At 37.7% G+C, this 17,664-nt stretch overlaps 1 long non-coding RNA gene across 1 annotated transcript; it reads right to left on the reverse strand.

Moving 5' to 3' along the window:
• Window positions 1–216: 216 nt before the first annotated feature.
• LOC113708711 (uncharacterized) lies at window positions 217–3,290 on the reverse strand. The gene is made up of 2 exons (XR_011821168.1): window positions 2,998–3,290; window positions 217–406 (listed from the first exon to the last, which is right to left on the reverse strand). It is a non-coding gene; the product is annotated as an uncharacterized lncRNA (long non-coding RNA).
• Between the last annotated feature and the right edge of the window lie 14,374 nt (window positions 3,291–17,664).

Raw genomic sequence — 17,664 nt, forward strand, 5'->3', positions numbered from 1 at the left:
TCAAGTATCACTTAGGGTATGACTAAGTCATCCCATATCGAGTCTTAAGGTAGAGTATCTAATATGTTTCCCATATAGATCTCTAACCTAGCGCTCTGATACCAACTGTGACGCCCCCACTTCTCCATAAGGCGAACCAAAGGGTATCCGCAGGATGCCTGCCTAGCTCTCGCCAGAACTCAAGCAATTCCATTCAACTTATATCCGAACCACACAATACAAATCGATAACTTAGATACAATAATTGCGGAAGTGTTCAAACTTAATAACAGTTATCCATTCTTCAAACCACCCGTCAGCATACATAATACATTTCGTCCAAAGCCAAAGGCATAAACAAAAGTAATAGCAACCCTAAAACAAAAGCACATCAAGAGGGCTGCTCCATTTTACCTCTGAACTCAACCTGTTAAGGAAAACAAATCTACAGGGTGAGCAAAACGCTCGTGAGACCAAGAACACACATGCAAACACATAGTTCAGATAACAATCCTAAATAACAATTCAGGTATTAGCTTGCAAGTAATTAATAACACCAATAAACTGTAACCAGAAACAATTCAAGGATATAGAAGCTCTCAGGAGTTAAGTTCCACATTTGCCGATACCATTTATATATCTTTCCGTGATGACTCTCCGTCAACCGGATTGATATTTTCATATCCGTAGTTCACCACTTACTTCCCATCCGTCCACCATACACCACTTCGGGCCCGCACGACATTTATAAGGCGATACTTTACGAGTATGCCAAGCGAGATCTCTCAATAGATCAAGCTTATCATTTGAATCTCATGGTTCACCGAGGTTCCCGACCAAGCCCATGCCGGCTCGAGTTCCAAGGTCGGCCTATGAGTTTGGGCGTCCCCCATGTGTCATGTAAATGTCGAGGAGATTCACTCCATCGACGTATGCAATCATAGCATACCATTTCATGTATTCAAGCTTTTGATAGGTTTAAGCAGGCATTTCAAGTCATGTAAACCAAGCAAATCATGTTAAGCATGAGTCATTCGTTTCAAATGAGAACGAGTGCGATCAAGTACACACTCGACTCCATTTTGTCAAAATCAGTTAAGCTAAGCATGAAATCAGGTGAATCAACCATGAATCAAGACTTTAGAGTTCAAGTAGGCATACACTTGACACTCACCAAGTTATGCAAGCTAGTAGGTTGGAGGGAGAGTTCAAACTTCCACAGTAGGGTCCTCTTGGAGGTCCTCGTGCGTGCCTGAACATCGTATATTAGATAATTACTGTAGGTCCCCAAGTGGTGAGAAAGATTGAACACGAGTAAGGTTCGAAAATAATTGAAAACTTCGATTGACTTGCCTTTGAAGTTGAATTCTCAAAATGGTGTAAAACTTAAGTATAAAAATTGGATTATTATCCTAAAAATCATTGGTTGGAAACAAGTACGAGCGAAAAGATTGCAAAACGAACGATCGAAATCGAAGGAAGGTTGGCCACGTCACAATCCGGCCGGATTTCTGGCCGGATTGGAGGCAGTGGCTAACCCCCTTTTTTTCAATTATGGCCACCAATCCGGCCGACAATCCGGCCAGAAACTGGCCGGATTCAAGGCCGGATTCTGGAAAATTGTTCCTTCGCGGATTTCCTTTGAAATTTCAGAATTTTTGATTTTTGGTCAAATCTTTGAAAAATCATAACTTCTTTTCTACTAATCGAAACTTGATGAATTTGGTACCGTTGGAATCGTCTTTGAAAGTACTAAAAGTTCTTAGAAGACACCGTTCCATGAATCTAAGTGGAAGGCATTCAAAAATGAGTCTAAAGTTGCTGTTCTAGATTGCTAGGATTGAGCCGGGTTGGTTTTTCGCTAACTTTGGAAATTCGGCAAAAATCACTCGTTCGAAACCGGCCCTTGAAACTTATAACTCACTTAGAACTACAAGTAAAGTTTTGGATGGAACAAGCGGCTCAAGAATCGGAGTTTCGAGTACCAAGATACGGTAGCTCGAAGTTGGGGAAAATTCAAGATTGTTACAAAATTTCCAGATTTGGTTCCAATTTTGGACCTTTAGTTAAGTGCCTAAAAGGACTTGGATTGACACCAAATTTTGCAGTATAATACTTCCATATGAAGGTTATCTCTCTATCAAATTTCATGGAAATATACCCTCGGAAGGGTGGTCATTCAATCAACCAAAATTTAGAAAAATCCTTAAGGCAATCTGTCCAAAGCTAAGGTTTTCAAAAATGAGGCAGTCGCCGTATTTTGATCATAACTCTCTCAATTTAACTCGGAATTGGAAATGGTTGACAGTGTCAGAAAATACATTCACAGGGCTACAACTTTACAGAAGAAATCGTTCCAAGTTTCAGCATGCAACTGGTTCAAAATCAAGCCTCAAGTTGCAGCATCATCAAATCATTTCGGCAGAACGGAGAAATAGGACAGCCGAATTCAGATGAATGGTGTGGCTCACACACATGAGACCCGAATGTGCACTATACACCGTTGGAAACATGGGAACGTCTAATTTCAAATGCCGCTAACGGCACTTGATTTTGACGTCGGAGTACGGAGTTATGGACGAAACACAAACACTGGTCTGGTTACGACGGCAACCGTTTTCCCAGATTATTAGCTTTGGAAATAAATTCGTTTGACCCATCAAAACTCAATATTTTTCAATGAAATTTTGTACACAACTACTACAACATATATACAACATAATAAAGCCATTAAATCCTCAAATTTCTGCATTTAAGTGACCGAACAGAGCAGGGGTAAAATGGGAACGTTTTGTTTCAAGAGTTCAATAACGTTTCTGGTAACAAAGCACCTTTAATCTACTTCCTTAAGCTCTAATTCAGCAAATAAACCATCATCAAACATCATCACAGCCATCAACCCAAAGTGGGAGTTCATAGAGCCCACATTTCCAACAATACAAGCTATTAAAGTAAAGATTCCAACTCAAATGCGTAAATCAACTTCCATAAGACAAGTTGAAGGTGTTAGATTGCTACCTACTTTGATGGCTGGTTTGGACAGATTTTTCGGTCCTTTGAAGCTTGAAGAAACCGTGAAAGCTCCTCCCTTTTTCAGCCTATGTTGTTGTCCAAGTGAAAAGCTAAATGAATGTGAAGTTTGGTGAGAATCTATGGAAGTTTTGGTAGGAATTTGGTTGAGTTTTGGAAGAGAAGAAATGGTGAAGCTTCGGTTGTTCCTTTGCTGCAGTCTAGCCGTCCATTGCAGCAGAGGAAAGGAAATGAATTGCGGTTCCGAAGCCTTTGCGTATAAGAGACGCTTGACGTCAAATCTTTTAATACGTCAAATCAATTATAACTCGTACCCTACACTCGCGTTTTGTGTTCGATTTCTCTTACGTTTGTTGCACTAGTGCACTAAACCTCTAGGGCACTTACATTTGTATAAATATTATTCATTCCTAGTTGTCTCAAAATAATGGTCCAAAGTCTCCCAATTAAGCGCGCACGTGAAAACACGTATTTCTAATTTAGGCTCAATAAAATTGAAACCTTTGAAAAATTCTTATAACGATTGTACCACTAGTTATTACTTGTGTGTTTAAACCTAAAATTGTCTATTTTAGAACCATTGTATATGTCTTAAATTTTTAGCTTATTGCACTCCCAATTGACTAAAGTTGAAATACGTTTTCACTTTTTCACTAATTAAGTTTTTATGAAAATATTTGTTTATTCATCTATATTTTTATTTTATTTTTTTTTAAATGAGACACTTTAGAAATATAACGAACTATAAAATCATGTACTTAGATCTAATAGGCTAGAAAATATTATTCGTGGCAAAAATCCAAATAAATAATTAATTGAGCCAAAATTAGGGATTTTAAAATAATAGAAATTTCGAGTCCTCACAATATTTCTACCTCATTCACCTTACGCGTCGGGATGTCCTCTCTTGAACCAAACTGCTATGAATTCTCAGCCATCCCTTCAATCAACTCCCATGGTTCTCAAGAAGTCTTGTTCACCAACGCCCCTCCACTTGCAGCATCAATTATACTTCTGTCTCTGAAAAGTAACCCCTCATAGAAATATTGGATGAGCAGTTGCTCACTTATCTGATGCTGAGGGCATTTGATGCACAGCTTTTTAAACCTCTCCCAGTACTCATAGAGGGACTCGCATGGGTGTTGTTTGATACCTCATTTTTCCTTCCTTAGACTTGCAGCTCGAGACGCCGGAAAGTACTTGTTCAAAAAAATTTTCTTCAGTTGGTCCCACATGGTGATATTACCTGGTGGTAAGTAGTACAACCAATCTTTCGTAGAGTCCTTCAAAGAGAAGGGGAAGACCCTCATTTTTATCTGCTCTTCTGTAATTTTCGGGGGTTTTATACTGTTGCAAACGACATCAAACTTTTGCAAGTGCTTGTAAGGCTCCTCACCTGGTAAGCCATGAAAAGATGGTAAAAGATGAAATAGGTCAAATTTTAACTCGAAAGATGTGTTATCATTTAAATACGAAAAAGTAATGCATAAGGGTTGCTGATTTAAATCTGGGGCAGCCAACTCCCTTAATGTTCGGGCATTCGCCATGGTGACTTCCTTTTGGTCTGAATCACTCGAATAATCACCACGCAAATTTGTCGATTCAACCTCTCGATCAAGTCCCTGAGGCGCAACACTAGACTGCTCCTCCCTGAGCTGTCTAATCTCTTTTCTCGTTCTACGTGTGGTCTTCTCTACTTCAGGGTCGAAAATTAATTCGCCTATGCCAGAAGAACGAGGCATAAACTAGAAAAGTACCATAAAATTAAAACAAAAATGAACTTAAAAGTATACAAATAATTAATGCCAATCCCCAGCAACAGCGCCAAAAATTGACAGGTGCCGAACCTGTGCAATAATAATAAAAATGCCTAACTACCATTAAAAATAGTCAATAATCAATTCTAGGTACTGGAGCAGGGATTCTAGGTGTGCAATATGTTACTTGATTCACCCTGTTCTCGAAAAATTTGCTTAATCTAATATACCAGAATTAATTAGTTGACAGACTTTACTAATAAGTAGACAATGGCAAGCAGGGTCGTCTCCTCAGGGACTGGGGATATTTGTCTCTTTGAAGTTCTAATTGACAATGTGGGGCTTTATCGGAGTGAAGATAAAAATAATTACGCAATTCAACTAAAAATAAATAATTAACTAGCACGAATTTAGGCAGGAATTAAATCAAGAATAAATAAATTCTAGCCAAGGATACAACTATTCAGACACAGTCCATTCATCCGATCATTGATGCAAGGGAGGTTCACTTAATTTATTAATAGGTTAATTATAGTCGCCGACGAGCTCTAACGACTAATTTTTCCTTAGTTTATTGGTAACCAAGGTACGACCATTGATTACCCCTAACCAGAAAATACTCCTAGGTACGACTGTATGAATTAATTTTCCAATTACCTTAAGAACTAGAAAAATCTAACCCCAATCAATAACACGCTACGAGGATTATTTAAATCAGATTGCACATTCCCCTAGTGTGTAAAACGCTAGTTGCCACTGATATTAATCGATTAAACAATTAGGAATTTAATTGACTAATTTGACAGGAGATTAATAAGTCACCTTGAATATCGGGGTCTTGACATTCAATTAACAAAATAATCCCATGGAAGTTCAAATAGAAAACGCGCAAATATTAACAAATTAAGGAATGCATAAAAACTAATTCAATCTCACAGATATTCGGGACTGTATCATCACGTTGTTCCTTGACTAGATGAAAAACTTAGTCACGCCGCATAAGTAAATCTCCACGCTAATTAATTGATTCGCAAGGCATCACGTTTTTCATTAAATAATCAAGAAGTAAGAGATGCTTCTCCAGTTGGGACTTTTGTCAAACCAAAAGTCGCGCATTCAAGGACAATGGAAGAAAAACTATCCTATTTCTAAACAATGACCAACGCCTCTCTACGTGGTCCCCCGGATAAGGGGCAAAACCAAATAAAAATAAAGGGTCCAACCTACTCAAGTTCCCTCTATCACGTTTCCTATTGCTAATCAACTTCCTAGTACAATGCAACTCTTTATCAGCAAAAGCATAGGAAATCCGTTTCTTCTCTCCATGTGGGCTAGGTTTGTAGAGCTTTTAGTAGCCTCCCACGTGTGGAGCAATTGTCTCAAAAGGTCCCCCTTTTTAGTACTTTTCAGTTCCATTTCATGTAGATAGGTCCAAATACCAAATATAAGTATATGTTAACAATTATAACAATATTTGGTAAGAACAAAAAGGAAAATTAACAATAAAATTACTAACAATTAACATCCTATCACTTGATAAACTTTCTCTCGTAATACTCTCAGTGGATGACAACAGACCCTCAAAATTTTTCATTGTCTTAGTGATGTGCTTTCTTGTTTCTCCATTCATCCATTTGGAATTCTCAACTTGATTTTTCCCTTGTGAGCTAATAGTGCCCATCTTGATTTCTGATTAATTCAGCATGAGTTCCTAAATAGAAGACATGAAAGAGTTAGTAATGTTATTGGATAAATATTTTGACATGTCACAATGACATAGTTACCTTGCTCCACAATTTTTCCCTGATGCATAAGTGCAATACTGTCAACGTTTTCAACACTTGATAAACTGTGAGTAACGATTATTGCTGTTCGTCTTGATGCAACCTTGAAGATTTCATCATAGATTGCTTTTTCAATTTTTGTGTCCAATGCACTCGTTATTTCATCGAGAAGGAAAACTGTAGGGTCCTTTAGAATTATCATAGCAATAGCAATTCTCTGCTTTTGTCCACCAGAGAGTTGAGCTCCAAGGTTGCCTACCATGGTGTCTAGACCCTGATAAAAATCTTACTTGATATATTTCCATGTCCAGTGATATAAAATCAAATATCCAGTAACTTATATCAGCATTAAGAAGGATCTAGTCAAATCTTTTTGTATTATTTTGTAATCTTTACACCAACAGAAGCTTGTTCATCTCATCATGTATTTACAAAAAATTAAGGGAGGAATAAAGAAACAAAAGTGTTCACCAGTGGTAAGTCTTTGATGAAGGCTGCAGCAGAATAAGACTGAAGGGCTTTGTTGATTTCATCTTCTGTGGCATTTTCCTTTCCATATGCTATGTTCTCTCTTATTGTTGTGGCAAATAATACTTGTTCCTGACTAACTAAGCCTATCTTTTCCCTTAGCCACTTGAGCTGTAATCTCTTAACACTGACACCATCTATTAGTACTTCACCAGCATCTGGATCGTAAAACCTTTCTAGTAAACTAATCACTGTTGACTTCCCACATCCGCTTTTCCCAACTAAGGCTACATGCTTACCACTTGAGATGTGTAAAGATAGACTAGAGAATACTTCCACAACTTGCCTTGCAGGATATCTGAAGTAGACATCTTTTAGATGAATTTCACCCTTGATGTTTTCCAGTACAATCCCAGTCGAATCAACAGCATTGATTTTTGGCTTTCTTTTGATTGTCTTGAACATGTTACTTTCAGCAGCTTTTCCTGATGATGATGCGTTTAAACACGACGAAGATTGTAACAATGCCCTAGTGCAAGAAGTCAGAAAAACTTGTTAGGGAGGTTATAATGTCCAATGGAAACAGTAGATACTGTTAGACTGTCAGATAAATTGCAAACCTCTCTCTTGCAGGTAGAATGTTTATTTTCACTGATTAGATAGGAGTAATTTGTGATAAAAAAATCCTACCTAAAAAATTGATTGGAATTTGCATGTAAAACTAATGAAATTTTACCATAAGAATAATGCTCAACTTCCATTCCACCATACACCAGTGCAACTATAATGCTGATAACCTGTCCACCTGTGTAACCTTTCTCCAGGATTAATTTAGATCCATACCAAATGGTTAATCCATAACCACCAAAAAGAATAAAAGACACTGTTCCTAATCCTAGCCTTGAGACCAATCATTGTCTGGCAAAAAACACGTTGACTTTTTCCAGTTTCTTGGCATACTTAGTGATGGCTTCATTTTCTGCTGTTAAGGATGAAACCTTGTGCAAGAATTTGAAAATAATAATGTCAATCTTTTTCTCTAGGATAACAACCTAATTCAAGATCATTTCAAAGAACTAAAATGGAAGAATATCAAGTAACATAAGGTTTTAATTGCTCCAATAGTCTCTTCCACCACACCTCTGGCTTCAGAATAAGCAGCTTAAGTGTTAATGGACATTTTGGCAAGAATAATCACTGTAACCCCTCCAACAATGAGAAGAGAAGGAATCATTGAAACCAAGGACAGAGAAATAAGCCATCCTCTAGCAAAGGCAATTAAAAGCCCGCCAAGAAAGGTGGACAAGTATTGGATAGACTTTCCTATCTGAAAAAAAATGTGTTAGGAAATTGGCTTAATTTCTTTTAGGTAGAATTTTTGTTTTGTGTGGAAGTAACTAGTTTCCTAATTGATTTTAGTTACTTGAACTAGTAGCCAAGGAATATTCTATTTAGTTTAGGATTGGAAGTTATTTCCTATTTTATGTAAGTTTAGGAATTAGAATTAATTTCCTATTGTTATTTCGATTTTGGCCAAATAATGTTATCTATAAATAGGCGGATTGGCATACTACACAAGAGACACACAAGGAGACCCAAGGGGCATACAAAAGGGCAACATGTAACCTTATATATGGTGTGGTGAGAGAGGGTTCTTGAACAATGAGAGATGGTATACAAGGGTTGGGTTTGGGTTCAAGTTGTATTCTTGTATAGGATTTTTCTCTTATAATAAAGAACGAGTTTCTATCCGTGGACGTAAGCTCAATGGTGGAGTTAAACCATGTTAAATATTATATGTCATTTATCTTTCATACTTGTGGCTTGTTTCTTATTAAATTGTTATGCACTTGACATCTCAATAATTGTTTATTCCGTGTCTGGATCCTAACAAGTGGTATCAGAGCTTCAAGTTGTGAGACTGGACAATAGAGCAAAGTTCGTGATTGAATCCTAGTTAACTATTGAGATCAAGTGGATTGGTAGCTATTACTAACTAAACAATTTAATGAGTGGTATCCTTGTTTCAATGACTTGATAAAAAGCATTGATGGTAAAGGATGGAAAGTCAAAAAGCATGGGGATACTTGACAGTGAATCTAGGTAGGTAATTCAAGGGTCAAGGAAAAGGTAGAGTCCAATGTTGATTTTGGACGTAAATCGTTGGAGACTTTCTCACACCTCCAACGGTTGATACTTCATCCCAGTGATTTTTAGATTTTGATTATATTTTTTGAGTGGTGTGGCACGTGTTCCAAAGAAACAAGGAGATCTAATTTCCATGTGCTAGAAGACTCTGACAGATACGAGTTTTTCGTTTTAGGTAGAATCTTGGAAACCACACGTGGCGAGACAGTCCTGAGGATGGGAAGAAGTATGATAATTTTACCACTTGGTTACTTCAATGGTTAGGGTTAGAGCTCAGAAAAGGGGATCCCAGATTACAAGTGGTAGTGAGAAGAAATCCTATAAAGAGATATGGTGAATTGAGGCACCTTCTCATGAGTCAACTGGAAGTTGAATTCGGGATAACTACACATGTTCGTTTTCCGGTTGAATCAATTTAGTGTCAGGACTGTATTGATTCCGATGTGTAGTTCGGTACCATATTATTTGGTAGTTGAAGGCAAATGGTTGCTAAAAGAAATTTTCGCCAAGGTGGAGATTTGTTAGGAAATTGGCTTAATTTCTTTTAGGTAGAATTCTTGTTTTGTGTGGAAGTAAATAGTTTCCTAATTGGTTTTAGTTACTTGAAGTAGTAGCCAAGGAATATTCTATTTAGTTTAGAATTAGAAGTTATTTCCTATTCTATGTAAGTTTAGGAATTAGAATTGATTTCCTATTGTTATTTGACTTTTGGCCAAATAATGTTATCTATAAATAGGTGGGTTGGCATACCATACAAGAGAGACATACAAGAAGACACAAAGGGCATACAAAAGGGCAACATGTAACCTTATACATGGGGTGGTAAGAGAAGGTTCTTGAGAGATGAGAGATGGTATACAAGGGTTGGGTTTGGGTTCAAGTTATATTCTTGTATAGGGTTTTCCTCTCATAATAAAGAACGAGTTTCTCTTTGTAGACGTAGACGTAGACTCAATGGTGGAGCCAAACCACGTTAAATATTATATATGTGTCGTTTATCTTTCATACTTGTGGCTTGTTTATCTAAGTTGTTATATACTTAATATCTCAATAGTTGTGTGTTGCATGCTTGGATCCTAATAAAATGAATTGTCAAGCAAGTCCAGGAATACGTGAAGGGAATAAGAGGAGAAATTCAATATTTATATAACTTGAAACTGATTAGAACTTCTTGAGGGATAGAATGAATTATTACATTTGTACTCATTGCATCTTGAATGGTTATAGCATCACTTGAAACCATCCCAAGGGCTTGTCCCACTGTCATTTCGGTGTCAAAATATCCAATTTTTTGTCTTAACAATGTTTCAAAGTACAAGCCTTGTAATCTAGAAGCCTGTCTTTCTCCTGTGATGGTCTAGCATGAGACCCCTGCAACAAAATCAGCAAAGAATGCATATTGTTCATCTAGAGGTTAACAATATGTTCCTGCATTAATCAAAGTAATCAATGCTATGACCTGCCTTAATAGTGAAAAAAGATGAAAATGGAAAAGTACTAGTGTGTTATTTTAGATCGTGGTAAATTTAAAGATCATTAACTGTATATTAGACAACAAAGAAGATGGCAAAAGAAATTGTAGCCAAACAACACAAGTTACAAAAATCAGAAGTTGAAGTAAAACAAACATTAGAAACTAGATTTCGGCATAAAAATGGTTAATTGGTATTCTTTGCAAGATTTTCCCTGATTCCCTGCAAGTTAATATAGATTATTTGGCTCCTCTCTAAGTGAAGTAAACCATTTTTAAGCACATTACCAAATCAAATTAATCTGATTTTCATGATTTTATCTGTATGTAATACTTGTACACGAAATGGGACTAAAATTTATGTTATGAATTAAAATTTGAAATCAAATTCCAGTCACGATGCATGTTTTTAATGAATATTTATTCCAATAGTACTGGATAGTACTATTTCTCTTCAATTGTTAATAAATTTTATGTCCTTTTTTTGAAAAACAATAGATTAAACACGTATTTAGTTCGATTACTACGTATGCCAGACCCTCTTCAGTGAACCTGTTGAAAAGGGCAGGCTTTGATTAACAACTGTCTAACCGATACAATTGATTAGGATTAGCGAGATCAAACCACCCAAATCCCTAGCTTCTAGTTCTATGTATTGCATTCCCATCATGCAAACTTATTAGTTAATAACAGAACTGAAAATTATAGTGACACCTACGCATTTGTGCAGCAATCCCTGCTCCAGCAGCCAAGTATAGTAGCTTGATAGATACCTGCAAATGCTAAAGATCAGAATTTGAGCAACAACTTAACTACAAGAACTTAAACTTTAAAACAAGCATCTTCAAATAGAAGCAACAACGATAGGCAAAAGATCTCAACTAGTACCACTGGTGAGTCACATGAAAAAAATTAAAGCAAATGGCCAACTCAACAATGTAATTGATGCTAGAAAATACCCCCAAACGAAGCAGCAAATAAACGTAATTGCACCCTGGAAATTAAACTCAGAAATTGCCCAAATTACCACCTTCTTTAATCCCTCAAGAAACCCAGACACAAATTTCAGAAATTTAAGCTAATTGGGGAATAAATTACAATACCTCCACCTGTCAGAAATCGATAGGTGGTGACGGCATGGCTGGACAGAAAGGTTCGCGGGGGAGGAGGAGCTATTGGCGCGCGCGGATTGAGGTGAGGCGTACGAGGAGGAGCTGCGTCCTTGGGTGGCGGCTACTGGATGGAGAGCGGCAGGGAGAAAGGCGCGCGATGGAGCTCCTGGCGGCGTGCACGGAGGAGAATCTGGCCATGGGAGTACGGCTTGGCCGCGAGCTGGTGGTGAGCTGTCGCGTGGGAGGAGATGGGCCGAAAGAGGGGCGCGATAGATGGAATTGGTGGCAGACAGTAGTGGAGGTGGTGGAGCTCGTTGATGGCTGTGAAGCAGAGTGAGGGAGGGGCGGCGCCTGTCTTGGGCGCGCGGCGGACAGCAGTGGTGAGGCGGAGCTAGCGACGGTCGCACGAGTTGGAGCTTGGAGGGAGAAAGATGAGCGCTGGAGAGAGGCGCGACGGAGGTGCAGCGGGCGCGCGGGCTCGCGGCAGCTCCTGGTGGTACGCGAGGGAGAGAGGAAAGCTGGGGTGGGCAGCGGCGTTGGTGGAGAGTTGATGGCCGTGAAGAGGGGGAGGAGCTGCGTGGGTGAGCTGGAAGCGCACTAGCTGCGCGCGAGAAAGAGAGAAGGAGCGTGGGCAGCGGCGGCGGACGAACGAAGGAAAAGAAGGAAAAGGGGAAAAGCAGGGGAGCGGTGGAGAAGAAGAAGAAAAGGAAAGGGAAGAAATAAAAAAGAAAGAAAAGAAGGAAAGAAAGAAGAAAAGAAGAAAAGAGAAAAGTAAAAAATAAAATAGATTTTTTTTTCTTCTTCGTGTATGTTTTTTTTTTCAAAAATTATTCTAACATAAATTGTCCAAATTTATAATTTGTCTTTTTTTAAAAATTTTTTTCTTTTTATCATAAAATTTTAAAAAAAATTTTAAGGTTTAAAAAGAAAATAATATTTTCTTTTTCTTTTAATGAGAGTAATAATAATAATAAATAAATAAACAATTTTTTTTGAATTCATGTTTTGGGTCGTCGAACACCGCGTGGGCATGCCAATATTAGAAAACATCCACTGACCTCAGGAGACACAAACACCCCGTGGACACGCCAAGATTTCACTTCCTGGTCACAGTGGAGGAAATATTAATATTGATACTACCCAACGGAAAAACGACAAAACGAAAGAAATAAACAACTAAAAACAATAAAACCAATATTCGGGCTGCCTCCCAAAAGAGCGCCTTTCTTTAGTGTCTTTGGCTAGACATAACCCATAATTTGCTTAAACCAAGCAAATCGGGTCCTCCAAATGCATCGTCTTCACCCGTTCAACTGGAGTCCCATCATAATATGACTTGAGACGATGACCATTCACCACAAATTTTTTCTCCGTCCTTAAACTCTGGATCTCCACTGTATCATAATCAAAGACATTAGTTACAACGAAGGGACCGATCCAACGAGAACGTAACTTACCTGGAAATAAGTTCAATTTTGAGTGGTACAGTAGAACTTTTTGCCCATATTCAAACGTCTTCCTAGAGACCTGCTGGTCATGAAATATCTTATTTTTTTCCTTATAAATCATAGCATTCTCGTAGGCTTCATTTCGAATCTCCTCCAATTCTTGTAACTGTAACTTCCTTTGAATTCCGCCCTCTTCAATGTCCATATTGCATTGCTTAACCGCCCAAAATGCTCTATGCTCGAACTCGACGGAGAGGTGACATGGCTTTCCAAATACCAAATGATAAGGGGACATGCCGATTGGCGTCTTATACGCCGTTCTATATGCCCATAAGGCATCTTCAAGTCTCATACTCCAATCCTTCCTATCGGGTCTAACCATCTTCTCCAAAATCGACTTGATCTCTCGGTTAAAAAGGGTAGGCTTTGATTAACAACTGTCTAACCGATACAATTGATTAGGATTAGCGAGATCAAACCATCCAAATCCCTAGCTTCTAGTTCTATGTATTGCATTCCCATCATGCAAACTTATTAGTTAATAACAGAACTGAAAATTATAGTGACACCTACGCATTTGTGTAGCAATCCCTGCTCCAGCAGCCAAGTATAGTAGCTTGATAGATACCTGCAAATGCCAAAGATGTAAACTTCATTAAATGCATGTATCGTGACTAGAACCTTGGATAAACACTTGTATCTTGACCTATTCGGTTTACTTGGTGAATGTTAGAAAAATAATAATTGAAGCTTTAGTATTTATTTGTTTTGTTTAGATAGTGTTCCATGTGTCTTAATATGTATGGTTTGGTTACATAGGTTTCGCTGTTATTAGTTTGGCTGTGAGTTTGATGTGATGTAGTCCTAATCATGAGCACAGCTACGTGCATCCAAGTGGATGCAAATGCCCGCACGTTACTTTGACAAAATTAGTTTTAAGGTTTAGAAAATTCAAAGATTCCAAAAGTTACTTATTATTTGCCTTCGCCAAAATTTAACACATTTTTTTTTATCTATATTGACCCTCAAACAATTAAAAATTTATGATTGTTATCATTTACAAGAATTTCGGATATACTTAAAGTTCATTATGGAAATTATTTCAAGAATAAATTTTTTAAAATTTTTAAATTCAAATAGAGAGAATGATTTTCATTTTTAAATTTAACAACGATATGAACTTCAAAACCCAGTAAACTTAGAAAAGAGAATATGTAAGGGGACTTAAATATAGATAGTGTATAAAATGAAGTAATAATATAATTAAAATCAATGAATATTTTTGTTGTAATTAAAAATTAAATATATAAACCCACAGGAATAAAAAAATTCAATAAAACAACAAAGAGGCAAAAGGGAATAACTTCACTATCACTCAATAAGGCTTTGATATATATATATATATATATAAGCCTATATGTAAAAGCCTTATTGAATAAATAATGAAGTATTCCCTTTTGCCTCTTTGTGGGTTTGCTGAATTTTTTAAACTTGATTTTCATAAGAGGGGAAAGAGAAGTGAAAAAGGAAGCTCAATAGCATGCTCCATCAATTAAAACTAACTAAAAACTAAAGATTACTTGTGCACACAATTTTCGTGTATAGTTTTTGGTCAACTTACACGAGTTTTTGGGTCGTGATAGAGACATAATAATTCAACTTGTGACTGGATTAATGTCCTTGAGCAAATCTAGAGGCTGCGAAGGGGCTACTATCTTTCTCGACGCATTTCTTTAGACGAAGACTTTGTTTCTTTTCTTATTCGGATGTTTTTTTGTTAGCAAATATCATTATTTTAAGTTATGAATCTTTCAAATCATTCCAGCAGGAGATTCGGACTATTTTTTCCCTAATGAAATTCAACTTTCATGTAGCAATAAGAGAACAAAAATAAATAGAAACATTCAAGAAGGTAATGAATTAATCTCCCCTTAAGATGTACTTGTGGATAATCTTGCACATGGCTTCGGGAAGGGCGGGAGGATGGGATGAAGAGCCTTACAAGTTATAGTCTGTGTAGTTCAAATTGGTTCGAGCAATTCTCAGAGTTTTGGTTTAACGGTGAACTTAGTTGTACTAGTTAACAAATTCAATTTTATATCTAAGTTATATGAATTTATACCAAAATTTATAAGAATTATATCAGCCACATTGAACTAGATAGAACCCATCTTGTGAGGCCTTGATTCAAACTAACGTTAGATTGGAGAGATAATGAACGAATATTTTCTCTTCCATGATTGATACAAAAACTTCAAGTAATACAGATGACAGGTGCCGAACCTGTGCAATAATAATTACTAAAGAGTCCTAATTACCACCTCAATTAGATAATTATAGAACAAATCCAAGTACTGGAGCAGGGACTCTAGGTGTGCAATGGGTTACTTGATTCACCCTATTCCCGAAGAGTTTGCCCGATCCGATATACCGGATTTATCTATAAAAATACTAATTTTGCGTACAATGGCAAGTAGGGTCGATTCCACAGGGAGCAGGTAGGAAATTATTGCTTTTCAAATTAGTAGAACGAAATTGGGGGATTTTCAATAGGAGGCAAATAAAAATAAAATAAAATAAAACAAACAAAATCCAAAACTAACTCACAAAGCACAATTCACTAGAAATAGCAATTAATAAAAGTTCTACCCAAAGGATCAACTGCTCAGACACGGTCCAATTAAATGATCATCGATGCAAAGATATTTCACCCATTCATCACTAGGTTGGTTATAGTTATCAATAAGCTCTGACAACCAGTTCTTCCTTACCTTTTCGACAGTCAAGGTACGACCATTGACTGCTTCCCTAACCAGATAACAATCCTAGATACGACCATAGGAATTTAATTACCCAATTGCATTAAAGCTAGAAGAACCCAACCCTAACCAATAAACACGCTAAGAGGGTTTATTTAAGTTAGATCCTGCGTTTCCCCATCATAAAACTAATTATGGTGGTTGCCACGGGGTGTTAACTAAATGAACAATTACGGATTCTATTTAATTAACGTGGCAGTAGGCTATTAAATTAAATCAAATACCCGGCCGTTGATGTTCAATTAATAAAATACCCATGAACAATTAATTCAGGAAACGCACGAATAGCAATTAATTGGAGGAAATAATGAAGATTCGATTAGATCTCACAGATATTATGGACCGCGCCTTCGCGTCAACCTTTGGGGAGAGGAGGAAATTAGCCGCTCCTCATCGTGTCAATCCCGCGTGATTTAATTGAATTCATTCAATTATTCGCCGAAGAATTGGGGAAAGGAAGTTAATTGCGGCAACAACGAAGAAGACCCTGCTTTTGCATTCGTTCTAGGACCGCAATCGCAAAGCAAAAAGCCAACGCGAATTGTCTCAAAACAAGGGTTACAACCCAGCAGCAAATCCGTACAAGACAAAAGCTAAAGGAGAGAAAATTACGTTTTTCCCGAAAGAGAACAAAAGGAAACTTAAAGCTCAAATCCAATTGCGGCTGACGGAAAGCGAAAGAAGAGAAAAAGCGTCTGACCGCTGACAAACGTAGGAAAAGAAAACTAAGCCTAAAAGTAGATGATCCCTTGAATCTTGCTTTTTTTCTCTCTTTATAGCTGCCGCCCAAGAAAGTCAAGCAGAAGCCCAAGAACGTCTGGCCCTTTCTTTGCTTTTAATTGAAGCCTTTGGAGTTTTAATCCTGTGCTTCTTGCGGTTCACGTGGACCGCAGTCCGGCTTTCGGTTTCGTCCACCTTCTAAGGCGTGGCCACGCCCTGAGACGAAAAGTCTTCTAGAAATTTACCCGCGAGATCCTTTTTAATGCCGATCACCTATAATACATACGAATGTGAGATATGAGTTAAGCCTCAGTACTTAGCACAGTAAATAGCCGAAATTAGGCCAAAATAACACTGCAAAATGTGCCAAATAACTGCTCTATCAAATCCCCCCACATCTAGACAATGCTTGCCCTCAAGCATTTCAAAGCTCAGAAGTACAACCAAGAGAGCAGAGGTCATGTAGTAGTCTATACTAACACAAGCATCTAGGGTCCCTGACAATATCACCAAGGGTAGAACACACCGGACATGTTGTAATTCAAAGAATATATATGAATATTAGGAGCACTCAATTCAACATCACGGAATGCCATTACCATAGGCTTGCACATTTATCACATCTCCACCACTTAAAAGTGAACTAAACACATAAATCAAAGGGACTTTAATAGGGTTGTAATGGGGCTCAGGTGAAAGGCGGGTTAAGAAGATATAGATAGGGGGTAAAGTGTCAAGAGAATGTCCGAAACCCACCCATAACCACAGTGCTTTACCGGGGAAATTTCACAAGCAGAGCAGTTTCCATTTGCTGTACACCCTGTACAAGTGCCCCAAAAATTTTTTTTTTTTTTTAACTAACTGCTCGCAAGGCGTGGGCATGCCTTGTAGCCCATAGTCCTTTGGTCACGAGGTCTCTTCAGGTTTT

The sequence above is a fragment of the Coffea arabica genome, chromosome 9c (genome assembly GCF_036785885.1).
Source record: "Coffea arabica cultivar ET-39 chromosome 9c, Coffea Arabica ET-39 HiFi, whole genome shotgun sequence".
Classification (NCBI taxonomy): Eukaryota; Viridiplantae; Streptophyta; class Magnoliopsida; order Gentianales; family Rubiaceae; genus Coffea; species Coffea arabica.